Source organism: Eschrichtius robustus, chromosome 1 (assembly GCF_028021215.1).
Source record: "Eschrichtius robustus isolate mEscRob2 chromosome 1, mEscRob2.pri, whole genome shotgun sequence".
Taxonomy (NCBI): Eukaryota; Metazoa; Chordata; class Mammalia; order Artiodactyla; family Eschrichtiidae; genus Eschrichtius; species Eschrichtius robustus.
Genome location: NC_090824.1, coordinates 2,804,417 through 2,827,011, shown reverse-complemented (window position 1 = coordinate 2,827,011; position 22,595 = coordinate 2,804,417). Strand labels below are relative to the sequence as shown.

General features: G+C 50.6%; 1 protein-coding gene across 7 annotated transcripts in view; it reads left to right on the top strand.

Annotated features, from left to right (window-relative positions):
• Positions 1-13,438: 13,438 nt before the first annotated feature.
• TRAF3 (TNF receptor associated factor 3) overlaps positions 13,439-22,595 on the top strand; it is a 117,488-nt gene continuing 108,331 nt past the window's right edge. For 4 of the 7 annotated variants that reach the window (XM_068540168.1, XM_068540196.1, XM_068540160.1 and 1 more), the window contains exon 1: positions 13,485-13,665. The gene's annotated coding sequence lies outside the window, so the exon portion shown is untranslated. Of the gene's footprint in view, positions 13,457-13,483; positions 13,666-22,595 lie in introns of those variants that run through there. The other 3 variants (XM_068540214.1, XM_068540205.1, XM_068540188.1) reach the window with 2 other exon arrangements.

Here is a 22,595-nt window from a genome sequence, read left to right as displayed (position 1 = left end):
GTATATTCACAAGGTTGTGCAACCATCACCACAATCAATTTTAGAACAAGTTCATTACAACCAAAAGAAACCACTCAACCCTTAGTGGTCACCCCCTGTTTCCCTCCCTCCCGCCCCGGGCAACCACGGGTTTACTTTCCATCTTGTAGATTTGCTGATTCTGGACATTTTATATACCGGAATCCTACAGTATGTAGATCTTTGTGTCTGGCATCTTCCACTTAACTTCGTGATTTCGAGGTTCATCCATGTGTAGCAAGTGTCAGTGCTTTGTTCCTTTTACTGCCAAACAGTACCCCGTGGCGTGGGCACACCACGCTGTGTTTATCCAGTCCTCAGCTGTTGGGTGTTGGGCTGCCTCCAGCTTTTGGCTGCTGTGACTAAGACCGCAGGGAGCAGTCATGGACAGGTTTTTGCATGGACGGAAGTTTTCATTCCTCTAGAGTAGATACCCAGGAGTGGCATCACTGAGTGATCCGAGCCCTGGAGTGGGGGGTAGGAGGTCGTGGCTCTGGCTGTGCTGTCTAGAGGCTCTGGGACCTTGGGTAGATCACAGCGACAAGGGTCCTGGAGTAGGTGCTCCCAGCCCTGCCCTGGGAGGGTACCTGCAGGCCCACTTCCTCCCCGCCACCGTGCTGGGGAGAGATGATGGTGCCCACCCACGGAGGGCATAGAAGGCACTTGGTATGGGCATCTGCTCTGGCTTTGGCTCCCTGACCAGGCCCTTTTCTCCCAGAGATGGGAAGACACTGCCCTCCTGCTGTGATCAGCACCAGTTTTTCATTTGCACTTTAACGTCTACACTGCTTTACTCTGTGGTATCCACTTAGACTTGCAAGTAAGCCTTAGCTAATTCTAATAAAATAGCCGTGCAAAGCTCTGCCAGAAATTTAATTGTATTTACCAAATAGCTAGTAAATATTTCCTGCAAATCTCATTGCTCCATAAAATTGAAGACTGCACCTTCTGTCTGCTTTCTTGGCTGAGAAGCAGGGCTGGGGGAGAGAGGGAGACAGGGCTGGGAAGGGGAGGGGGAGGGTTTGACCTGTCTCCGTGTTATAGCGTAAGCGTGGTCCTTCGTTTGGGTTCTCTGTACTGAGATCTGATCACTCACCAGAGCCTTTGATCTGAGGTTGGTCATTTTATTCAGAAAGCAAGCTCTTACAGGGGTTCATTTCAGTTGCAATTCCAAACCAGATCTCCTTGATTATGCATGGAAACCTTACAAAATTTTCCACTGAGATGATTTTTGAATTAACTGAAAACTTAGCAGTTTCATAATTTTTGAAGTGTAGATTTTTGCCTCTCCTTCTTGGTCTCATAAATCCATCGCTGGGTCTTTTTAAACCTGAACTTTGCCATAGGCTGAGTCCTCGAAGAAAGACAGATACCCTTGACATTTAAAAAAAATTAATGGAAAATCACTAAATCCCTTCCAATGCTACATTGAAATGTAGTTACAGCTCTTTCCTTGTGCCCAGTGAGAATTTAATCATAGCAAAATCTTAATGTTTAATATTGACATCTTTATCCAAGAAACCCAAAACATGTTTTGCAAGGGGTAGCTTGGCATTTTCCAAACCTGCTGACATAGCTCCCTGGATCTAATTTGAAGCCGTGGCAGCTGGAAAGATGACCCAGTGACCCTGACTTTTACCCAAATCTGAAGTTTGGGGCCCCAGAGGTCAGAGACCTAAGGGCAAAAAGCATGGGCTTGGAGGCATTGCTCTGGGAATTCCTCAAGGGCCAGTTCCTATTTGCCTCCAGGACCCTCAGGAGCTCCAGAGTCTCTAACTGGGCCACAGGCCTCATTTATGGAGTGGGAGGCTCTGGCTCTTCGGGGAACAGTCCTGGTTGATGTCTCTGCAGGTCAGTGTGAGTTGCATGCCGGAGGCTCAGAGGTTCAGAAGGCCAAGGACCAGACCTAGGAGAAAGTCCCTCTTTTTCTCCATCCCTGCAGTTATAGGGGGTTAGCAGGCCTTTAGGGCAGCTAGATTTCTGTAGTGGACACTGTGTTTCTTTTTTTTTTTTAATTTTTAAAATGTTTTTGGTGTGCCATGCAGCATGCGGGATATTAGTTCCCCAGCCAGGGATCAAACCCATGCCCCCAGCAATGGAAGCGCAGAGTCTGAACCACTAGACCGCCAGGGAAGTCTCTTTTCCTTTTTAAAATTTTTTTGTGGTAGTGGACACTATTGGTGCCTGTATTAGTTAGCTTTGATGTGTAACAAACAACCCAGAAACTTAGTGACTTAAAATAACAAGCACTTATTGGCCTTTGATTATGTGTGTTGGCAATTTGGGCTGGGCTCAGCCGGGTGGTTCTACTCTTCTTGCCTGGGCTCACTCATGTGGCTCAGCTGAGGTTGGATGATTCAGGATGGCCTGACACACATTTCTGGCAGGTGAAGGCAGGTGAAAGCTATTGGCCAGAATGCCTTGGTTCCCTTCCATGTGGCCCCTTGGGAGTTAGCTTGCTTTTTGTTCCCATAGTCTCAGGGTTCCAAGTGCCACAGGAGAGCATAAACCAATACACAAGCACTTTTCAAGCCTCTGCGTGCATCATGTTTGCTCACGTCCCATTGGCCAAAGAAAGTCACATGGCCAAGCCCAGACCTGAGTGGGGAATAGACTCCTCTTGATGGAAAGAGTAACAAAGTTAAGTGCGAAAGGGCATGGATGCAGGGATAGGTGGGATTTGTGCCTGTTCTGCAATCGACCACAGAGTCCTCCCAGACCACGTTTACAGGGCTGGTGTATCCATCCCAAGCTGCTGTGTGTGCTGGCCACGAGCCAAGCTGCCTTCTCCTCCAGAGAGTGGCCTCAGCTCATGAGAGCCACGCACCCCAGTTTATATTCTTCCTCTCTGCCTGGGGGGCGGGGCTCGCAGCCAATGGGTACATGTTTCCCCACAGTGTGCCCTGGACACTCTTCCTGTTGAGAGGTGGGGTCTATGTCCCCTCCCCTTGAATCTGGGCGGGCTGGTGACTAGCTTGTAACCACCAGGGAATGGCGAAAGGGACACTACGTGACTTCCAGTGGAAGGTTATCAAAGGCGATCCAGGTCCTGCCTTGCTGACTGGAAGCCTGCTCTTGCAGCCCCCAGCCTGCCCGTCGACCCTGAGGCTGCCGAGTCGTGAGGAAGCCCAGATGCCCCACCTGGAGTGATGCCTGGCCAGCCCCGCACTGTTCACACTTTGCCATCGTCTGGCTGCGCCCGACAGAGACCCTACCCAGCTAAACCTTTCCCGAATTCCTACCCACAGAAACAGTGAGAGATAATAAAATGATTGTTGTTGTCTAAGCCCCTAAGTTTTTATCTAATTTTTTGTGCGCTGATCTTCTTAGACCGTGTCCATCGCCCTATTATCATGAGGAACACAAATAAGACGGGACTTCCCCAGGACTTGGGATACTGTGTCCAAACTGCTGGTCCTCCACTCTCACTCCTGCACAGGTTACCGTGTGTGTGTGTGTGTGTGTGTGTGTGTGTGGCCTTTTAGTCTCATTTGTCTTTCCACCCCCAGAGCCTCTCAAAGTGCTTAGCTCACAGTGGTGTCCACGAATGTTCGTGGAAGTTCCTACACCTCAGGTCCCTCATGTCTTTAGCCAGACAGATCTTCCATGTCTCCGGCAAGACATTCTGCCCCTCTAACCTCCTTTCCACTAGAGGATGCAGGAGAGAAACTTCCAGAACAGTAGGTGCCTCTGTGGTTGCCCAGCGGAAGGGACGGTGCTGGGGTCGGTTAAAGGTCTTCTCTGTTGGAAACTCTGGAAGCACGCCCATTTCCAAAGGAACCGAAATTTGTCTGGACTTGCTCTCCGCCTGCTGTGTGCCTCTCCAGCCTGTTGGAGCAGATCCGTAATCCTGGGAGTGCAACTCTGCAAGACAAGAGGACCTAGAGTTTTCAAGGACTAGGAGAGCGGGCAAGGGCCAGGAAAGAGCTGGTTCCTGGGGTCAGAGCTTTCAGGGTTACGATGCGGTTTAGAGGCGTTGGCAACGGTTCCCAGCCACAAAGGCTGCCCACTCATCAGCCTTTGCTTAACAGCTGGGTCTGGGGCATGAGTGACGCCCTTCATCACCCAGGAGGCTGGCAGTGGTGGGTGGGGGAAGGGTACGGGGAGAGTGGCTGGCAGAGGAGTGATGGGGGAGGAATGGTGAGCGGCGGGCGTGGGAGGGACGGGGTGGGGGGAAGAACAGGGGAGGGTGGTGAGGTTGGTGAGGGGCAGGCGGATGATAGGAAGGTGTGGCGAGGGGTTGTGAGTGGCAGGGAATGGCTTGGAGGAAATCCCAGCATTTTTGAAAGATACTAGCTTCTATGTGTGTAGCTGAACGATGCTACTGGATTTGGCCTAATTACAAAAGGTATTAGGAGTTGTACGTTTAGGATGTCTTGTTTTCTGGGCAAATGTCAGAGATTCTATTGCATTATTAGGGTTTCAGGTCTTCTGACAATATGGTGACAGCTGGACCCTTGTCCAGGGGCAAAAACCTCACAATACACAATTCTGAAATCACATACAGCGAGTTCATGGCTGCCTCGCTTCCAAGTCCATCCCAGGGGTCATGAAGCTCGAAGCTCGCGCAGAGTGAGGTTAAAGAGGGGTTCGGGGAGGTGCCTTCAAAGGCAGTTACTAGCAGCATTAGTTGGGCTCACAGGGTGGGGCGCTGCACTCCCCCACCCCCTGCAGGGCTGGGCAGCTTTTGGGGGTTTACAAGTGGAACAGGCTTGGGGTAGATCCCATTCCTCAAGCGTCCAGTGAACATTGTTAAGTGTATGAATGAATGAATGAATGACTATTTCAGAGATACATAAGTGGATGTTATTTTTTTACTGATCCTGGGGCAAAATCCATGCTATTTATCCTTAAAAATGGTGGGAGAAAAAATGGAATCAAGGCTCTGGACAAACTGGGGAACTTTTCCTTAATCCTTTTCTAACTTTCTGTTTTCTTTGGGGAATCCAGAGATGTCATATTTACCCGAGTCCCATTTCCTAATGACCCAGGTGACTTCAGACAGACGCAGGCCTATTCAAATTGTTTCCCGGAGAGGACAGGGTCAAAGGGAAGCCCAGGGCCCAATGGTACCCTTTCCGGGGAGCAACCTGGAAGCCGCTGCCCAGAAAAGCCTTGATTCTGGGGCCCTGGCTGTGCAGTTTCTGCATTTGGAGTCGCAGAATGAAGTGCTCTGTCAGAAGAATAAAATCCCCAAACCAAAGTTAGAGCGTCCGATTTTGGTTCCTTAACCATCTGTGGGGAAATTTTTTAGTTTGCCTCATACTCAAAAAGAAACAGCAAGGGAGGAAAGGCCGTTTCCTGTCAACAGAGCCACCCCGCCTCATGGCCCAAGCGCCCGAGTGTCCCCTACCCCCGCAGGCCTCACCTCCGCGGGGCAACTTCACGGGGAGGTCTCACGTGAGCTCTGGCCCACTGACTTAAACTGGCTGGTGCCTATTATTATCCGCCAGAACACCACCTAAGAGGTGCAGGGATGGGCCCAAGACACCCGAGCCCTGGGCCAGAGGGTCAGGAGAGAGCCCAGGTGGACACCCGCGCCAGTCCTGTCCCTTTAGTCGTGTCCTCAAGGCTCCTAACGCCAGCTCTGCCCCCCCCACCCCAGCTTTAGGAAGTACCATACAGCTGGTGTTTAGCAAGCTCTTGTTAGCCTGATAAAGCAGGTTATTGAGGTAGCCTGCTAATTACAAAGAAAATAATTATTTACTTAAAGAAGCCCCAAGACTGTCATTTTAGGCATCAGCACGTAACAATGTTAGCTTCCGCCCTGTGAAATGAGCTTATTTGGGTCCATGTTGAAAAACAGTAGAGGGAAATTCAAACTTGGTAGTTTGAAAAATCACCTACATTGCAAATCATCCACGGAAATTAATGTCTTAGAACAATACATTAGCCAGAGCTGTAAGGAGAGCCTGAATTTGTAAATCTGCTGATGTTTTATCCTTGTCACCCAGGACAGAGGAGGTATGGCCATTGCAGGGCTAATTAGATCCCTTTTGGCCTCCAGATTGGAAACTCCATCCCAACTGTGGAAGGATGGGCTGGCCTGTGTTCCTTCACACCAGCTCACCCACCAGCGGCCTCAGCTTATGCTCGAGGCCTTAAAATGCTCCCAAGTTTGGTTGCAGCAGGCTTTCTAATCACACGTTTCAAGTGAATCACAAGACACAAGTACAACTGGGCTGCCCCAGACACAACCTGGGGAGAAAGAACAAAGACCTGGTTAGGGTGGCAGCTCCCCAGACGTGAAATCCGCAGGGTTCTAGAGCGGGTTCCTGATCGGCCTGGGGCGGGCACATGCCAGGCCCTGGGTTTCCTCTGAACCCACCCTCAGTGGTGAGCCCAAGGGGTGGCCAAAGATCCCCAATCTTCAACAACCCCAGATCTGCCCCAAATCCACACATTAAACAGAGCACTTGCACTTGTGCTGGCAATGAGGATTCAAGACGAGCCCTCGGACACTCTTCTAGACAGACAACCGCACGGTAAACCTCTCCTGTGCGGAGACTGGGAGGTGGTCCCAGCCCTGAACCCACCCCCAGGCCAGAGTCCTGAGTGGGGGGCCGCTTACTGATGAAGCAAAACTGGAGGTACATGAAGTGGACGGGAAAGATTTGGCCTGGGGCAGATGGTCCACTCGTTCCTCCCTCCCTCCCTCCCTTCCCTCCTGCCTTGATTCACTTAGCCACATGTTTTAAGGGCTGCCCAGGGCTTTCCACCAAGGAGAGAGTGAGGGAACTGGCCAAGTGGACCAAAGCCTCTGGCAGTGAAGTGGACAGAGAAGCGGGCCCAGGGTCCTCCGCTCAGGACTCTTCAGGAGGACGCATGCAAGTTGAACCGCACCATCGTTTAGTTTTTGAATATAACAAACCTCATTAACCCAGATGCTACTAATTTTGAGTATTTCACCCCAGAGTGGGTGGAAATTCCAACAGGCAGGACACACGAGACAGATGTGTCAGCACACGTGAGGAAAATAACTTTTAAACTACCTACACTTGATTCATGTTTCCATTAGCATAGTGGCTTTTCGAACGTCTGCACCAGAACCTACAACAAGAAATACATTTGACCTCAAGACAGACAAACTTAGTTGTGTATACCCATGCAGAACTAAAACAAAAGCTTCACAAAACTACACTGACCTAGTCAGTAAGAAGCATTTTGCTATTTCCTATTTTATTTTATTTCATTTCATTTTTAAAAAAGATGCCGGTCATACCCACTGAACTGATTTTTCAACCAATTAGTAGATTATAAACTGCAGTTTGAAAAACACCACATCCCAGGTAAAGGGGCTGGCACAATTCCGACAGCTTGTCGTATCCACAGTGTAGGTCTGGGGACCAATCCCTCAGAAAATACTTCTCAGGGAATTGATAATCAAGCTTGTCGTCAATTTAACATCCCTGACAGTGTGATGAGAAAGCATTAGGTAACATCCCTGAAAAACAGTGGGGCAGATGTGACTTTTACTCATGGCAGTTGATCACGGACACCTGAAATGAAAACAATCCCTCCCTCCCCGGAAAGCTGGGCGAATCCTTTATATGTAATAAAGGCAAAAGCATCAGAAATACAGCCCTGTGCCCGCCTTCTGTGTACCATGACACCTCTCAGGGACACACTGGCTGCATGGTCCCCACTGGCCTCAGCCGCCTTCTCAAAGCCCCCTTGGGGTAGGGCAGGCAGTCATATTTCCGTTCTGCAAAAGGGGAAACCCGGGGCCAGGGAGGTAAAGTGCCTTCCTAAGATCATACAGTTAGTTAGTCATGAGTTGAGTTCTGCTTTTTCGATTCCTGCTCGAGAATTCTCCTGCTCGAGTGAATTCCTCCTGTTCACCTTTCCAAGGGAACTCATCACTGGGATATTTTGGGGAGCTTGTCCCTCGCATCGTGTCCGGCCAGGGGCCCATTTGGAGGTGCACTGCGGTGAGTCCTGGACACGAATCTTTGATCTGGAATCCCCTCGACTGTCTATGACCCAAAGGAAGAGAGAGTAAATCATGTAAGTAGCTGGGGGGAAGAGCATTCTGGGCTGCGGGAACAGCGTGGGCAAAGGCCCCGAGGGTGAGTCAGCCTGGGTCCACGGAGGCTCCCTGGAGACCAGTGTGGGTGGAGCAGGTGAGCCAGGGGCAGCCGTGGGGTCTGAGGTGATAAGGACGGCCCCTCGGTTCCTCCCAGGGCCTCGGCCACCGAGAGCAGCTCCGCAGAGGCCGCTCTGTGGGGACAGCGGTGCTGTGGCCAGAGCCCTGGCCTCCGGGACAGCGGTGCTTGGCCCAGGCAGTGTGCTCTGGGTTCTCGCCCCCATCCGATAGCAAACGCGGCCCTCTGAGCGTTGGCTGGGTTTAGAACACCACCCTGATGGCCACCAGATAAAGGGTGATACCCACTCCCTTTCTCTGGCTTTGAAGGTGGGAGGTACCTAATGGTTTCCTGGCGTTTGGTCTTATTTCTTTGGAAGAGTCCCGGATGTGGGTCACTGGGCCCGAGAGCTCACACCACACGCCCACCCCGGCGCCCAGGAGGTCTGTGTTTCTGGTTGATGGCTCACACCTGTGTGTGTGCCCATTTGCCAGCGCCGGGCGTCCTTGGCTGTGATCGCGTTCACCACGCCGCAAAGTCACGCCCCGCCCTTTGGATTTGCCCAGTGCCCGGCACATGTTTATTGGCTGAAGGACAATGAAGCATGATCAAACGCAGGGTTAGTTTGGGTAGAACGCAAGCTATCAATCAAACTTTACAATGGCCCCTACCTCGGAGCAAAATCAAAGTCCTGGTGATGACCCACAAGGCCCTGCGTCTCCACCCCTCCCCAAAGCCCCACATCGCCTCCATCCTCTGTGACTTTGCCCTGCTCACTGGCTCTAGCCACGCTGGCCTCCCCAATGCCCACTGACCTCAGGGTGTCTACCCACGCTGTTCCCGCTGCCCGGATGCTTTGCCCACGGATGTTCGCATGGCACCCTCCTCTCCTCCTTCGGGCCTACACTCAGATTGCACCTGATCCGCCAGCCCTCGGCCACTTGCTCCAGGCCTCCCTCCTTCCCCTCCTCTTCTCTAGCTTTGGTCACAGCTCTTGTTATAGATTCACTTGTGATTTGTTTATTTGGTCTACACCTGCTAGAAGGTGAACTCCCAAAGGACAAGCGTTTCATTGGTTTCATGCTAGAAGAGAGCTGGGCAGGGGTCATGCTCAGCAAGCAGGTCTTGACCAAATGAACTGAGGGGCCAGGGGAAGGTGGAATTAGCTGTTTTGATCCAGCATCATGTGACATTGCAGGCTTGTCCTCACCAGCCTTGAGAGAGGAGGAAGGGCACCACAGTGGCCTGTATTCGTAGTGAGATGGCATATTGCAATTTTGACGATTTAGAACTCTTGTTCTTTTCAAACAGTTTGTCTCGTTAATCTGAGACTTGATTTGGACCTGATAACCTTCTCCCTCGTTTCTAACGTGTGGGGGGGAGCAGAGCTCACTTTGGATGCTGCCGGGGTGGGATGAGCTGGGTCTCCCGAGGGGACTGCTCCACCAGCCACTGGCTTTCGTTTGCCGAGCAGGGTCTGCCAGCTAAGGCCGGAGCTGAGTTGCGGGGGGGACAAAGAGGCTATGAGGAGCCCAACGGCTGGGGGAGAGGGACGGTGACCGCAAAGACAGGTGGAGCCTCTGAATGGGGTCGTAAGGCAGGCACTCAGCTTCTCACGGGTTTCATGAGTTTGCTGTGTGAGCTTGATGCAAACCCTCTCCCCTGTCTCCCATGCGGTCTGCAGTAAAATATCCCCCTTTCTTGGTGGAGTTGAATTTACTTTTCGGAAGTGAAGTGTGGGTGTGGGGTTCTAGTCAAGGCTGCCTGTGGGAAGCTGGCCTTTACCTGGGACTCATGTACTCCTGAAGGACTAGGGGAAAGTGCCAGAGCTGCTGGTGGTGGTGGTGGGGTGTGTGTGTGTTGTGTGAGGGTGCACACAAATCCCAAACCAGGTTTCCCTAAGATGAGGATACCTTCATCTTCCCAAGGGGCCCACAGAAACGAGAGAAAATTAAAACTTTCTGTGGCCAGTTACACAAATCTCCCACCTTGCCTTCCCTTTTCTCATCACTTGCACGAAACCCGTGGCTGTGTTTGCATACCCACCCTTAGGCCTCCTGGGCCTCTCCAGGCCCCATTTCCTCTGCATTTGTTTTTGGCCATCCCTGTCCGGAGAAGGCGCGCCTCTGCTGTTAGCCAGGGTCTCCTTGAAGGACTGGGCTGGGCAGGGGAGGGGGGACTGGAGCCCTTGGCTTTGCAGCCCAGCACCGCCGTGCACACTCATGTTGGAGCAGGAGCGAGAGAGATGCTTTCCCTCGACGACCACCCCCAAACGCCAGGCCACTTCCACCATCTTCAGCAGCTGTTTTAGTTTACGGTAGTGTTTTCAAACTTCAGGTCATGAACCAACAGTGAGTTGAGAGAGTCACAAGCAGCATTTAAAAAATGAAAGGAATGGGATAGCAAATAACAGAGTACATCACACGTTTGAGATTACGTACTGTTATATATGTGTGTGTATAAATGCACATGTGTTATACACAAGGGGTTTGTAACGTAAAATGTATTCAGAAAGTTTGGAAGCCACCTGTCTGAACAATTAGTGGAACTCTTTTTGATTTTGCCAGGTGCCAAGGCCCCACCTGAGGTGGTATTTCTTACGTTTCAGTGGGAGAAGTTGCTAGCACTTTTCAGCCCAGGTCAGACCCACGGGGGCTGATGGTCTCAGAGTGGGGAGGTGTCACTTGTGTGTCTGATCGTCACACTCGGGGAGAGGTCTGATGAAACCCCTCTCGTAGGCCTGAAGACCCCTTACACTAAACAGTGAATACTTTCTCCTCCTCTCTGGAAGACAGACAGGAATGGCTTCTGAGCCTTTGTACTTGAGTCACTCTAATATCTGCGTGCACTTCTCCCAGAAACGCAGCAAACAGAACACGTAATGCTACATAAATTCCTGCGAGAAATTTCTTTGTCCAGAAATGGTGTCAGCTTGTTGTTACACGTTGCCATAGGGAACAGAGAGCTCTGCCTTTGAAATGCAGCGAGGAGAGCTGTGATTGGCTCTCCTCGCTGCCCATCACGGCTGCCCAGCGGCCGAAACTGCAGAGGACAGAACGCCCGCCCCCAAAGCCGTTGCCCTGTTTGGGGCAAACTTCTTTGTGCTGCTCCCCCTCCAATTCCCCAAGGCAGGGGATCCAGAACTGCTCGGACGGTTGGAGAAGAGAAAGAAGGGGGAGGAAGGGGAAGAAGAGAAGGAGCAGGTCCTCACTCCCCGGCAGAGGGCTCAGCCACGGCTTGTACCTGAATCTATTCATTCTGAATGCTGCTTGATACTGCTTTGGGAGAGGATAAAACGAGCTGTAGAAAACCCCTCTGACGGGTCTTTGAAACTTCTACCTTGTTGCTTATTTTAAAAGAGCCAAGAATAGTCCAGCCTAGAGAACTTTTGGCAAACTCTGATTTTGGCAAAGTCTTAAAAAGATCCCAATATAGTGTGAGGCAGGAGGTGGGAGTGGGACCCGGCTGACAGTGTCCCAGGACTGTGGCCTGAGCAGGCCTGGGGACCTGGGAGGAGATGGGCAGATACACAGAGGCCTGGGAGCCGGCGGCGTGGGAAGCAGTGTGGACCCTGCCCTTTGAGGGCAGGGTCTTTACGGCTTCTGACAGGCAGGAAAGGACACCCAAGGCTCTGGAGTGGAAGCCACGGAGAGGGAAGGAAGGAGGCGCTCATCTGGTGACCTAGGTTCGGGTCGGAGCCCAGGGGTCTGTGTGAGAGGGTTGGCTGGGGCTGGCCTGTCGCCCTGACATGGGTGCTGGGGGAACAACAGCCATCTTGGGTTCTCTGTCTGAACTCAGCTGTGCCCTTTCAGTGGCCCAAGCAGGGGCGCTGCTGTAGCCTGGGCGAGTCCCCACCTCTGTGGCTGGAGAACAAGTACCAGTCGGTCTGATGGGGCCAGAGCCGTGGACTGTCGAGGGTTCTGGAATGTACCACAGAGGAAGCCTCCAGAGGAGATGCTGGACTTCCTGCCTCTATTCAACAAGTCATTGGAGAAATATAAGGGAGCCTGGCTTAAGCTGGCCACACAGGTCTCAGTGCTGGTCTAGGGATCTTTGTGAGCCTTCTTGAGCAGAGAAAAAGGAAACATCCATTCGTCTCCTCAGTGTTAGCTTGTAAACTCGTGCAGAGGTGGCCTTGCTCTTTGGCTGGCCTGGAGCCTCGCAGAGACAGGCCATCCATTGCGCCCCATCTTGCCAGGCCCAGCCGGACTGGACACCGTCTTAGAGGACCATGGGGAATCCTTCATGATTTGTGGGGCAGAGGGCCGAGGCCCCTGGAGAAGTGAGTGCCCTGGCTCTGGAGGCTGCACACGCCCCTGAAGGCGTGGGGTCCAGGGAGGAGAGGGGTGCACGGGGCAGCAGGATCTCTGTCCTGGGGCCCCAGGCCAGCGGGGAGCTCTGGGAGCTTATGGCAAACTGGCCACACTCTTCGCATTTGACCAAGACACTACTTCCTGGGTGTGGGAGGACCCCAGGGAGCAAGGAAATGCCAACCAAACCAACGCTGAGACAGCTCCCCCCTTAGTGAAGGAGATCAGGGCCCAGACTTCTCGAGTCTCCTTCAGCTCCACCACCTGCTCGTGCGGACGAGAGGGAACGAGTGTAGGAGCGAGTGTGTATGTGTGAGAGTGTGCCGTGTGCATGGGTGTGAGGGAGCATGGGTGTGTGAATGCGTGTACAAGTGTGAGAGCACGTGATCGTGTCTGTGACCAAGTGTGTCTCCGAGTGCGTGTGAACGTGTGTCTGTGAGAGTATTCATGTCTTGTGAGCATGCGTGTCTGAGTGTGAGGGACAGTGTGTAAGAACGCATGTGGGCTGAGTGTGTCTGAGCCCGTGTCTGTGAGTAGTTGTGTGAGACTGTGTTGAATGTGTGTCCATGTGCGTGTGAGCAAGGGTGGCTCCCTGCTGAACCGGGTGACGCCATCGCTCCCGACTGCGAGGGGACCTGCACCTCTCGGGCCCCCACGAGGCTCGCGTGGCTTTTCGACCCGGAAAGGGGTGGAGGCCCGGGACGAGGGCCGCGCGGAGCCGGGGGGCGGGAGAGCGCGCGGCGGCGGGGAGGCGCGGCGGGCGCCCGAGGCCGCCCCCGCCCGCGCCGTGGCGCCGTTGCTAAGGCCGGCCGACTGGCGCCGGGCGGGAGGGCTTAGCAACGGGCGGCGGGCGCGCGCGGGCCGGGCGGGGGCGCGCGGGGCCGCGGCGCGTGGGGCCGGCCGCGCTCGCGGGCTCCCGCAGCTCCCACGCGCGCGCGCGCGCGCGGGGGGCCTGGCGACGGGGGCGGGGCGGGCGCGCGCCGGGGCGCGCTCCAGCGGCCGGCGGGGATTTCCAGCGCGCGAGAGGAAGTGCCTGGCGAGAGGGTGCGTGAGGGCGAGGGAGCGCGGCGCGGCGCGGCCGCCGCGTGCGCGAGCCGGGTTGCAGCCCAGCAGGGACTTTCCAGCCGGCGGCGGCGGCGGCCGCCGGCCCTTCCCCGCCCCCCGACATGGGGCTGCCCGGGGAGCAGGACGCTGCGGACCGCGGCGGAGGACGCGCCCGGCGCCCCTGAGCCGGCCGAGCGGCGCGGACGCGGGTAAGGGGCCCGGCGGGTGGCGGGCGGCGGGCGGCTCCATCCCCGGCGGCTCCATCCCGCGCCCTCGGCGGCGGGCGGGCCCGGGGCCGGTCGGCGCGGGGCCGGGGCGGCGCAGGCCCGGCGCCCGGCGGCGAGTGCCCGGTACGGCGCCGCCTCGCCCCAGCCCCAGCCCGGGCCCGCCCGCCCCCCGGACGCCTCAACTTCGGGAAACTTTGTCCTCCGGCCCGGCCGGGGCCCGCGGGCCGGGGCTCCCGCAGCTTTTCAGGAAACGGGGCGCCGAGGCCTCTTGGAAACGTGACCCCCCCCTCGGGGTGGCGAGAAATCAGCATCTCCTGCGAGGCTGTGTGTTGCGGGGTGAGGAGCGGACCGATTCGGGTGTCTACATAGCCGAACGTGTTCACCCTGGGCTGGCTTAGTTTTTTTTTTTTTTTTTTTTTTTTTTTAAGCCATTATTTAAAAGTTTATACTGAGTCATTCCTCTGCAGATGAACCTCTGACTGATTCATAATCGGAGAGCTGCAGTGGCCTCGGAGGCAGGCGGGTACTGGTATCCAGTTTGGGGCGAAATGCACACATTCCGCCTTTGGTTAATTGCTCCTGCACACTTTGCCACGTTTTCACTGTCACCCCGTTGGGGACATCTATTTAATATTTAGGCCTGTAGAAAGAATTCCGTGTGGAAAAAAATTCTTTACCTTTCACTTGAAAACATAGCAGCAAAATGGAAGTGGATGGTGTGTTGTGGACGTGCTTTGAAATTTAAGAAGCCTTCACATAATTGTCCATTTGAAGGAAGCAATTTTTTTAAACATATGTATTGGAGGATAATTGCTTTACATTGTTGTGTTTCTGCTTTATAACAAAGTGAATCAGCTATACGCATACATAACACCGTATCCCCTCCCTCCTGCGTCTCCCTCCCACCCTCCCTATCCCACCCCTCTAGGTGGTCACAAAGCACCGAGCTGATCTCCCTGTGCTATGCGGCTGCTTCCCACTAGCTATCGGTTTTACGTTTGGTAGTATGTATATGTCCGTGCCACTCTCTCACTTCGTCCCAGCTTACCCTTCCCCCTCCCCGTGTCCTCAAGTCCATTCTCTACGTCTGCGTCTTTATTCCTGTCTGAAGGAAGCAATTTTATTTCATGTTTTTCGTATTAAGCCGTGAATCAGTTTTCAGAATGAGATGGGGAGTGTGTGTGTTATTTATTCATTTATTTTTGTGGAGTCATAAAGGCTGTATTGAGTAGCGTTGTCACCGCTTCTTAATTTACATTCACAGCATACAACTGAGGAGGAGCCATAATTTTTTTTTTTTTTCCCCTAGCGTTTGCTGGTGAAGCTTTTGGAAGTGTTGTGTTCTGTAATCTTGTATATGTCTATAAAATCCTTATGTAAAGAAATGACCAGGTGGACCATCAGTTGGTGATAAAATCTTCTCCTTTCACATCTTTGAAAATGGCCTGTTTAAAAGACTGCATCATATGTAGGATGTCTGGCAAAATAGTGTACGTTCGTTTTTCAAATGAAGGGAAATACTTGTGTTTTCACCGTGTGGTGACAATATGTATACTGAGAATTAGTCCAAGGTGAAAAATTCTTTGGCCAAAACAAAAATAAGCGTTATCAGTGTGAAAACTGTAAAATACATGAGATTGGAAATCTGGTGAGTAGGTGCTCAGGACAGAAACCCTGACAGGCCTGGGATTCCCACATCACTAGTTAAAGTCAGACCTTATCAGGGATGAGGTTTAAGATGTAAGGTGTCTCACCCAGACGCCATCTGTTCCAGCTGTCACAGTGCAGAAGCCGGGAAAGCAGAGAGCTGGCAGGGAGAATTCCAGCTTTTTTTTTTTTTTAAGACGTTCCTGTGAATTTTTCTGTGAGGGGAAGAAAACCAATTATTTTCCTTGGATGCTATCCATTAATTTTGGAATTAATAAGATGGCCTCACTCCTTGTAAAGAAGGGTGTAAAGACATTCCCCTGGAAACAGGCAATAGCAGCGGCCAGTTGTTTCTGTTAATACTATCAAAATATTCCTACTCTTGTTCGTGCCTTGAAGAGAGTCCTTCATTTAACTGAAACATCTGAGCTGCTGCTTGCTGTTTTCCCCTGTGTTTGGGATTTTGATTCTGTAAACAGCCCTGCTAGAATCCCTTTAATTGTTCACTGTGCAAAGCAAGAAGGGCCTTGGGGGGTGGGGGGGTGGGGTGGGCGGTGTCAGGATAGATGTGCTAATAAGCTGAAGGATGAGAATGATTTATCAGTCTCTTAAAGTCCTTTTTATGATGTTAAAGCTGTACTTCAAGAAAAACTGTCACTGTGGTGTTGCAAGTCTAGGCTAGCGCAAGCAAACAAAGGAAATTGCATTAAATTTGCCCATCTCTATTTTCTCATCTTTGTAGAGCAAGACTCTCCAAACAGCAAGTGATCTAACCTATTAAATGTTATGCAATAGCTGAGTTTCCTTGTAATGGTCAATTTAAGAACTATTAACTTAGCAGAGGAGACCTCTTATGGCCAAAGCCTCTGCATCAGTTCCATGGAATCAGGACCCTCCCTACATGCTTCTTTACAAGTGTTTATAGAGGAAGAAGAATTATTATTATTTTTTGCTGGGGGAGGAGAGTCATAATATTGACTTCAGATACAGAGAGAAACTGGGAAGAGAGCTACAAAGTGAGAAAGAAGGAGGTGAGGCCGGTGGATTTGGAAGACGACCAGGGAGAGGCAGCCGAGGCCTAAATGTGGAGATGATACTTAGACTAGTTCTGGGCAGAAGGAACGAAGCCAGTGTGAGAGAGGGCCGGATGCCTGCGGGCAGGAGGGCAGTAGAGAGAGGTGAATGGGGATGGGGCATCTTGTGCCATAGCAGCAGGCTTTGGGTCCAAAGGAGCTCATGGAGGTAGAAGACAATGCAATTTTAAACAGAAAACATCATATGTGCTTGTGTAATATCCATTATTCATAATTAACTAAAAAATACAAAATGACTTTCTCATTTTGGAGGGCCTTTACTAACTGTGGTCTGCACAGCACTATTCTACACATAGTGAGGGGTGGGGGACTGACCAGTCTAGGAAGGAGAAGGTGAGATTTTTATCATTAAGCATCAAAACCTTTTGGGGGCCAGAATTGCTTGTCTGCCTGTGCAGACTCACTGGGGTGAGGCTGGCAGGTGGTGAGATGTCATAAATGCAGGTGACTGTGTTGGTTTTTGTCAACTCCGGAACTCAGGTGGGAATCTCTTGCTGAATTCTGTATTCTTTGAGATAAGTAGATCGTTAACTGGGATTTGGGAGTCTTTTTCTCATTTAATTTGATGTTGAATGTGCCTTGAGTTCCCATAATGTTCTAGTTATCGTGCTAAGCTGAGGGAGATACCGCACCTGCCTTTGAGGGCATGGTCTGCAGAAGTCCGGGGCATCTTGGCCCCTGTGCATGGTGAAGGAGATGCCAGAAACCAGTGGGTATTTGACTGAGGTAGCACCAGGACTGAAGCCTGTGCCAGGGAGGGTGAGGAAAAATGAAGATTTCACCACCCTGCCCTCAGGGAGCTGGCTGCGCAGCTAGAGAGTGAAGACCCACTAGGAAGAAGCTAGAAAAGTCACACAGTGTAGGCTGAAGTGAATTAGTGGATTGTGCAGAGGACTGGAAGTATGATGGAGGTTCAGAAAAGGGAAGGACAGCTCCTGGCTGGTGGGGGTTGCCAGGGAAGGCTTCTGGGAAGTGGGCGTTGAGACCCAGTGTCGGGGAGGCAGGTGCCATGGGCCCACCCGGGGCCTCTTGCAGGGCCCTGAGAATGGCAAGAAGAGGATTTCTCCCCTCCTGGCTTTGTTGTGGTAGCGTGGCATCTGACGGTGTGCAGTCCTGTTGCTTCTTGCCAGTAGATACAGTCCTGGTGCTGCAACTGGTCAGTGGGTTTCCGGTTGTGATGTTTCCCGTGCTGTCCTCTGGCGCCTGCCAGGCCCTCTGTGACCGGGAGCTCAAGCGGGTCGGGCGGTCTGCCCCACGGTGGGCCTGGTCTGCGGTGGGGAACAGAGCAGTGGGCCCCAACCTGGGCGGCAGCACTTTGCTGTCCCTGAGGTTTCTCCTTGTAGGTAGAAAGTCTCAAAAGGTGGTGGCGAGGGGAGGGGTGTAAATGTTAGAAAGCCCCTTCCCCCCAAATCTGCTGCTGTGTCATCCATGCTGAAATGACCTAAATCTCTTTCATTCGCAAGAAGTAAAAAAGTGCCCTGTAATTTCATTTCATGGTTTACTTTTTCTTAGCGTTGGCTCCATGCTGGTTTTTGACCATGTTTTTTTTTGGCCTCGACGCGAGGCTTGTGGGATCTTAGTTCCCTGACCAGGGATTGAACCCTGGGCCCTAGACAGTGAAAGCGCCGAGCCCTAACCACTTGACCGCCAGGGAATTCCCAACTCCGTGTTTTTTTAATGGAGGTTATTTGGTAACTTTTATGAGGCCATTCTACCAAGAAAGATATCATGCCTGCTGTTCTGATATCCTGATTTCCTTTCCAATTAAAACACTGATTCTATGGCAAAACCCAAAAGCATATTTGTTGGAAACTTCATTTCTTTTAAGTGGAGAGAAAAGCTAAATTGACTAACTGATTGGGATAATGTCACCTTTAGGACAACAGTAGCATCAAAATACTAAAACATTAGTTTCCGGGAGCCATAATTATAGTGAAGGTTTTCAGAGACTAACTTCGTATCCTGGAAGGTTAATGTCCAATAGGAGGCCTGCATACACTTGAGGTGATGAGGTGCTGGTCAGGCCCCCACTCCCCCGCCAGGGCCTGGCACATGGTGGACTGACCCTCCATCAGTGTTTGTGTTCAGAATCTGCAAGTGTGGGAAGGAAGAGGGGTGTGACAGATGCCCACACAGTGGTTCCATGTGGTTTGGCATATGTGTCTGCAGGTGGGTGTGCCCTGGAGCTGCCCTCCCTTGACTGTGCCTCCGCTCCCCCCACCCCCCATGCCCTGTTCTGATGGTGCTTAGCTCCGTGGTTTGTTGCGTTAGGGGGCTTGTAAGATGGGAGGCTTCACTTGACATTTTAACTTTCCTGGGTGCATAGCCTGATGTTTGAAATGTTATTATAGGGTAAATTAAGTGTTTTGGTTTCAGAAGGCTTTTCTGCGTGAGAAAGGGCATGGCATGGTTTTAGTACAGTATGTGTCAAATCCTTGATAGGAGTCTAAGTCCATTAAAGTTTTATCTTAAAATTGAATAGGACTTTTACATTGTACTCAGTAATATGTCCCCCCCAGTTTTTGAGTACATTCGATTCTCCAAAAGATGCATTGTGTTCGTCCTTGGCTTCCCTAGGATCTGTGAGGGGTCCCCTGGCATTCCTACCATGTGTCCTTGGGGCTGTCCACCCCCTCACTTGAGAAGTGTGGGCATGGTGGGAGGCACCAGCTTTAAAGATCTGAATCCCAGTCCTGTGCTCTGTACACACCAGCAGAACAACCCTGGGCAGGCTGCTGGGCCTCTCTGAGTTGGTTTATCCATCTGTAAAATGGGATGAATAGCACCATGCACAGACTTGCTTCTTATGAATGAAATGGACAAGAAAGCCTTCTACTGATGTCCATTTTCGTAGTAATAGAGGGCTGAGATGTAATGGAGTAAGAGCGTTAAGACCTTAGAATATAAACGTAACGTGTCAGATCTCGGTGGGGACTGTAGAGATTTTCTAGTTGAGTTCCCTCATTTTATATGGGAGGCAGCTGAGGCTCAGAGTGTTTGTGTAAGTAACTCTCCCAAGTCAGATCATTATCTGGCAAAGCAGGGACTATTCGCCCAGAGTAGTGTTTTTTTGGGGTTTTTTTTTTCCCCCTTGCAGCCTTCATTTTTCCAAGATTGGCCCCAGGGAAGCTGCTTGGCCTCTAATTCCAACTTGGGATAATTGAAAATTATTTAATCAACACGCATTTTTTTTGAGAACTTACCCAGGAGCTATGCCAGTTGCCAAAGCTAAAAAGTAAAGTAAGATGCTGTATGATCACTATCCTCAAGGAGCTTCTGTGAGATGAGTAAGCCAGAAGAACCATTTGGTTACAGCACAGTGTGGTGGGTGCCATGATGGTAGGACAGAGGCGCTGTGGGAGCGCGGAGGTGTTCTCCAAGGGAGGGTGCATGTGAGCAGAAGGAAGGAGCACGTCAGAGGGCCTGTGGGCCTGCAGAGGCTGCCCGTGGGCCTGCAGAGGCTGCCTGTGGCTGCCGTTCAGGGGACAGGGCTCAGGAGAAGGGAACAGCCTGGCTGCCTTTGGGTGCCGCCTTTGTGCCAGCCTAACTTTTGAGGGGAGAATCATCCCCATTTTACAGATGAGGAAAAGGAAGAGCATCGAGCCTGTTGGACTCTTTGATAGAGTTCGTGTTTTCATCACTGTGCTCTGTGGTCAGTTTAAGCTGAATTACAATCCGGTTTTAGATTTTGTTCTTATTCTAGACTTTTTAGTTTTGCTTTCAGATTCTAGATGTTTTAGTTTTGCTGCTATGTAGTGCTTTTTAAAAGACACTGTGTCCTGGCTACTGTAAATAGAGCTGCAATGAACATTTTGGTACATGACTCTTTTTGACCTATGGTTTTCTCAGGGTATATGCCCAGTAGTGGGATTGCTGGGTCGTATGGTAGTTCTATTTGTAGTTTTTTCAGGAACCTCCATACTGTTCTCCATAGTGGCTGTATCAATTTACATTCCCACCAACAGTGCAAGAGTGTTCCCTTTCCTCCACACCCTCTCCAGCATTTATTGTTTCTAGATTTTTTGATGATGGCCATTCTGACCGGTGTGAGATGATATCTCATTGTAGTTTTGATTTGCATTTCTCTAATGATTAATGATGTTGAGCATTCTTTCATGTGTCTGTAGGCCATCTAGAGGGGTGGGATGGGGAGGGTCGGAGGGAGGGAGATGCAAGAGGGAAGAGAAATGGGAACATATTGTATATGTATAACTGATTCACTTTGTTATAAAGCAGAAGCTAACACACTATTGTAAGGCAATTATACTTCAATAAAGATGTTTAAAAAAAAAAAAAAAAAAAAAAGACACTGTGTATTTTTCCAGCATATATTTTTCATGCGACCTTTCCTTTCCTCCAACATCTGTTTTGCCTGTATCGACTTACTTTTCCAGGTGGGACTCCATTCCTTCTCTGTTTTGAGTTATTTTCTTAGAGCAGCAACATTACGTTCCACATCCTTTAATAAGTTCAGTTAAGGCGTTCTTCACCCTGTGGTTCTCGCCGAGGAAAGGTCCCAAACTTGGTTTACTAATGTGTTTTCTTTCCCCTTTCTCTGTCTTAATTTACATTTAAACCGGTAGTCTAGTAATAATGATAGAATTTAGTCATTATATTTTTACAGGGTTTTACAAATATTAGCTCGTTAGTGGTGAACAAGTCCCGGAGGCCTGGTCACTCTGTAGAGAGCTGGTTACAACCAGCATAGGCAGCTTTCCACCCATTCATCTGGAATTTAATTATAACTGCGGATTGCTTATGGGAATACGAGTTAAAGGCAATGAAGCCTTCTCCACAATTAGCAGGGAAATGATGTCATTGGCTGTTTTGGAGAAGATTTTACGTGGCTCTTCTGCTAGAACCACTGTAAAGTTCTGAACACGGAACCATGAAGGGTCGTGATGGCTGGACTGAGGTGAGGGGGCTTGTTTCATAGCCATCTGTACCTGCTCCAGGGAGGGCTGTGAGTAAGGGGACACAGCTGGACACTGAGGCCTCAAGGTCAGGTTCCTAGAGTGACAGAGGATAGATTTTCTCTGTTCTTACGCCCGGTTAGACCTTTTGGGGTCAAGGCAGTGGCATGGGAGAGAGAGCAAGGGCCTCCAGTTTCTGGAGAAGCCTGCCCTGCCTTCTCCAGGTTGAGGGATGTTCTGGTGCATCTCGGTGTGTCTCTAGTGTTGAGATGACGAGCTTCTTAAGGACAGGGTCACTTCATCGTATTGTCACAGTCTGGCTTAAGATGTGCTTAGGCCATCTTAGATTAGACGAATTTATGTATGAAAAGAGTATGGGTCTGAAGTCAGACCCGATTTGTATTCTGGTCCTCCCTTTAGCTAACTATGATAGTAAGTTCTTTATCCTTTCTGAGCCTCAGTTTCCTCATCTATGAAAAGGTAGTTGTGAGGACCGAAAGCGAGAATGTGAGTGAATGAATGTGAGAACCTAGCATAGCATGAGTGGTAATTCCTTTCCCTCTTTCCTTTCCTGAGCGATTCCCTAAAGGGAGAACATGCCTTGTTAGCAAAGTGACTGATGGGCTCTCTTGGGAGTATGGCCTGGCCCTGGATGACAAGTAGGGGTAGAAGAAGTGCATTATTGGACTGTCAAGAAATTATTTGTAACAAAGAATAAAATACCTGGAAACTAAAAATCACCGTATATTTGCAAAAAAAGGAATAAATGTCTATAGATAGGCCCTCACTTTTTTAGAAAAACAAATTTTACATATGATGATTTTTGATAAATTAAAAATTACATTTTAGTACATTTTTTCCATTATTTAGCAGAATAATATTCTTAAATTCATTCCAATCTCTGTTCAAATGTCACCTCTTCCAGGAGGTTTTCCCTGAACACCCTAGTTAAAATAGCCCACGCTGTCACTCTCTAGTCTCTTAACCTTGCTTTCTTAATTCATAGCAGAAAATTTTTTTTCAGCAGCTTAACCCAGTTACCAGGAGACTGCCTGGAGTATGTTGGATACTCAGGCATTTGTATGAATCAATCAATCAATAAACTACAGTCCAACCAGATTTTCTTTTATTGAGGCAAAATTCACATAATGTTCAGTTAACTATTTTAAAGTGTATAGTTCAGTGGTATGTAGTGTATTCATAATTTTGTGCAACCACCAGCTGGCTCTAGTTTCAAAACTTTTTCATTACCCTGTAA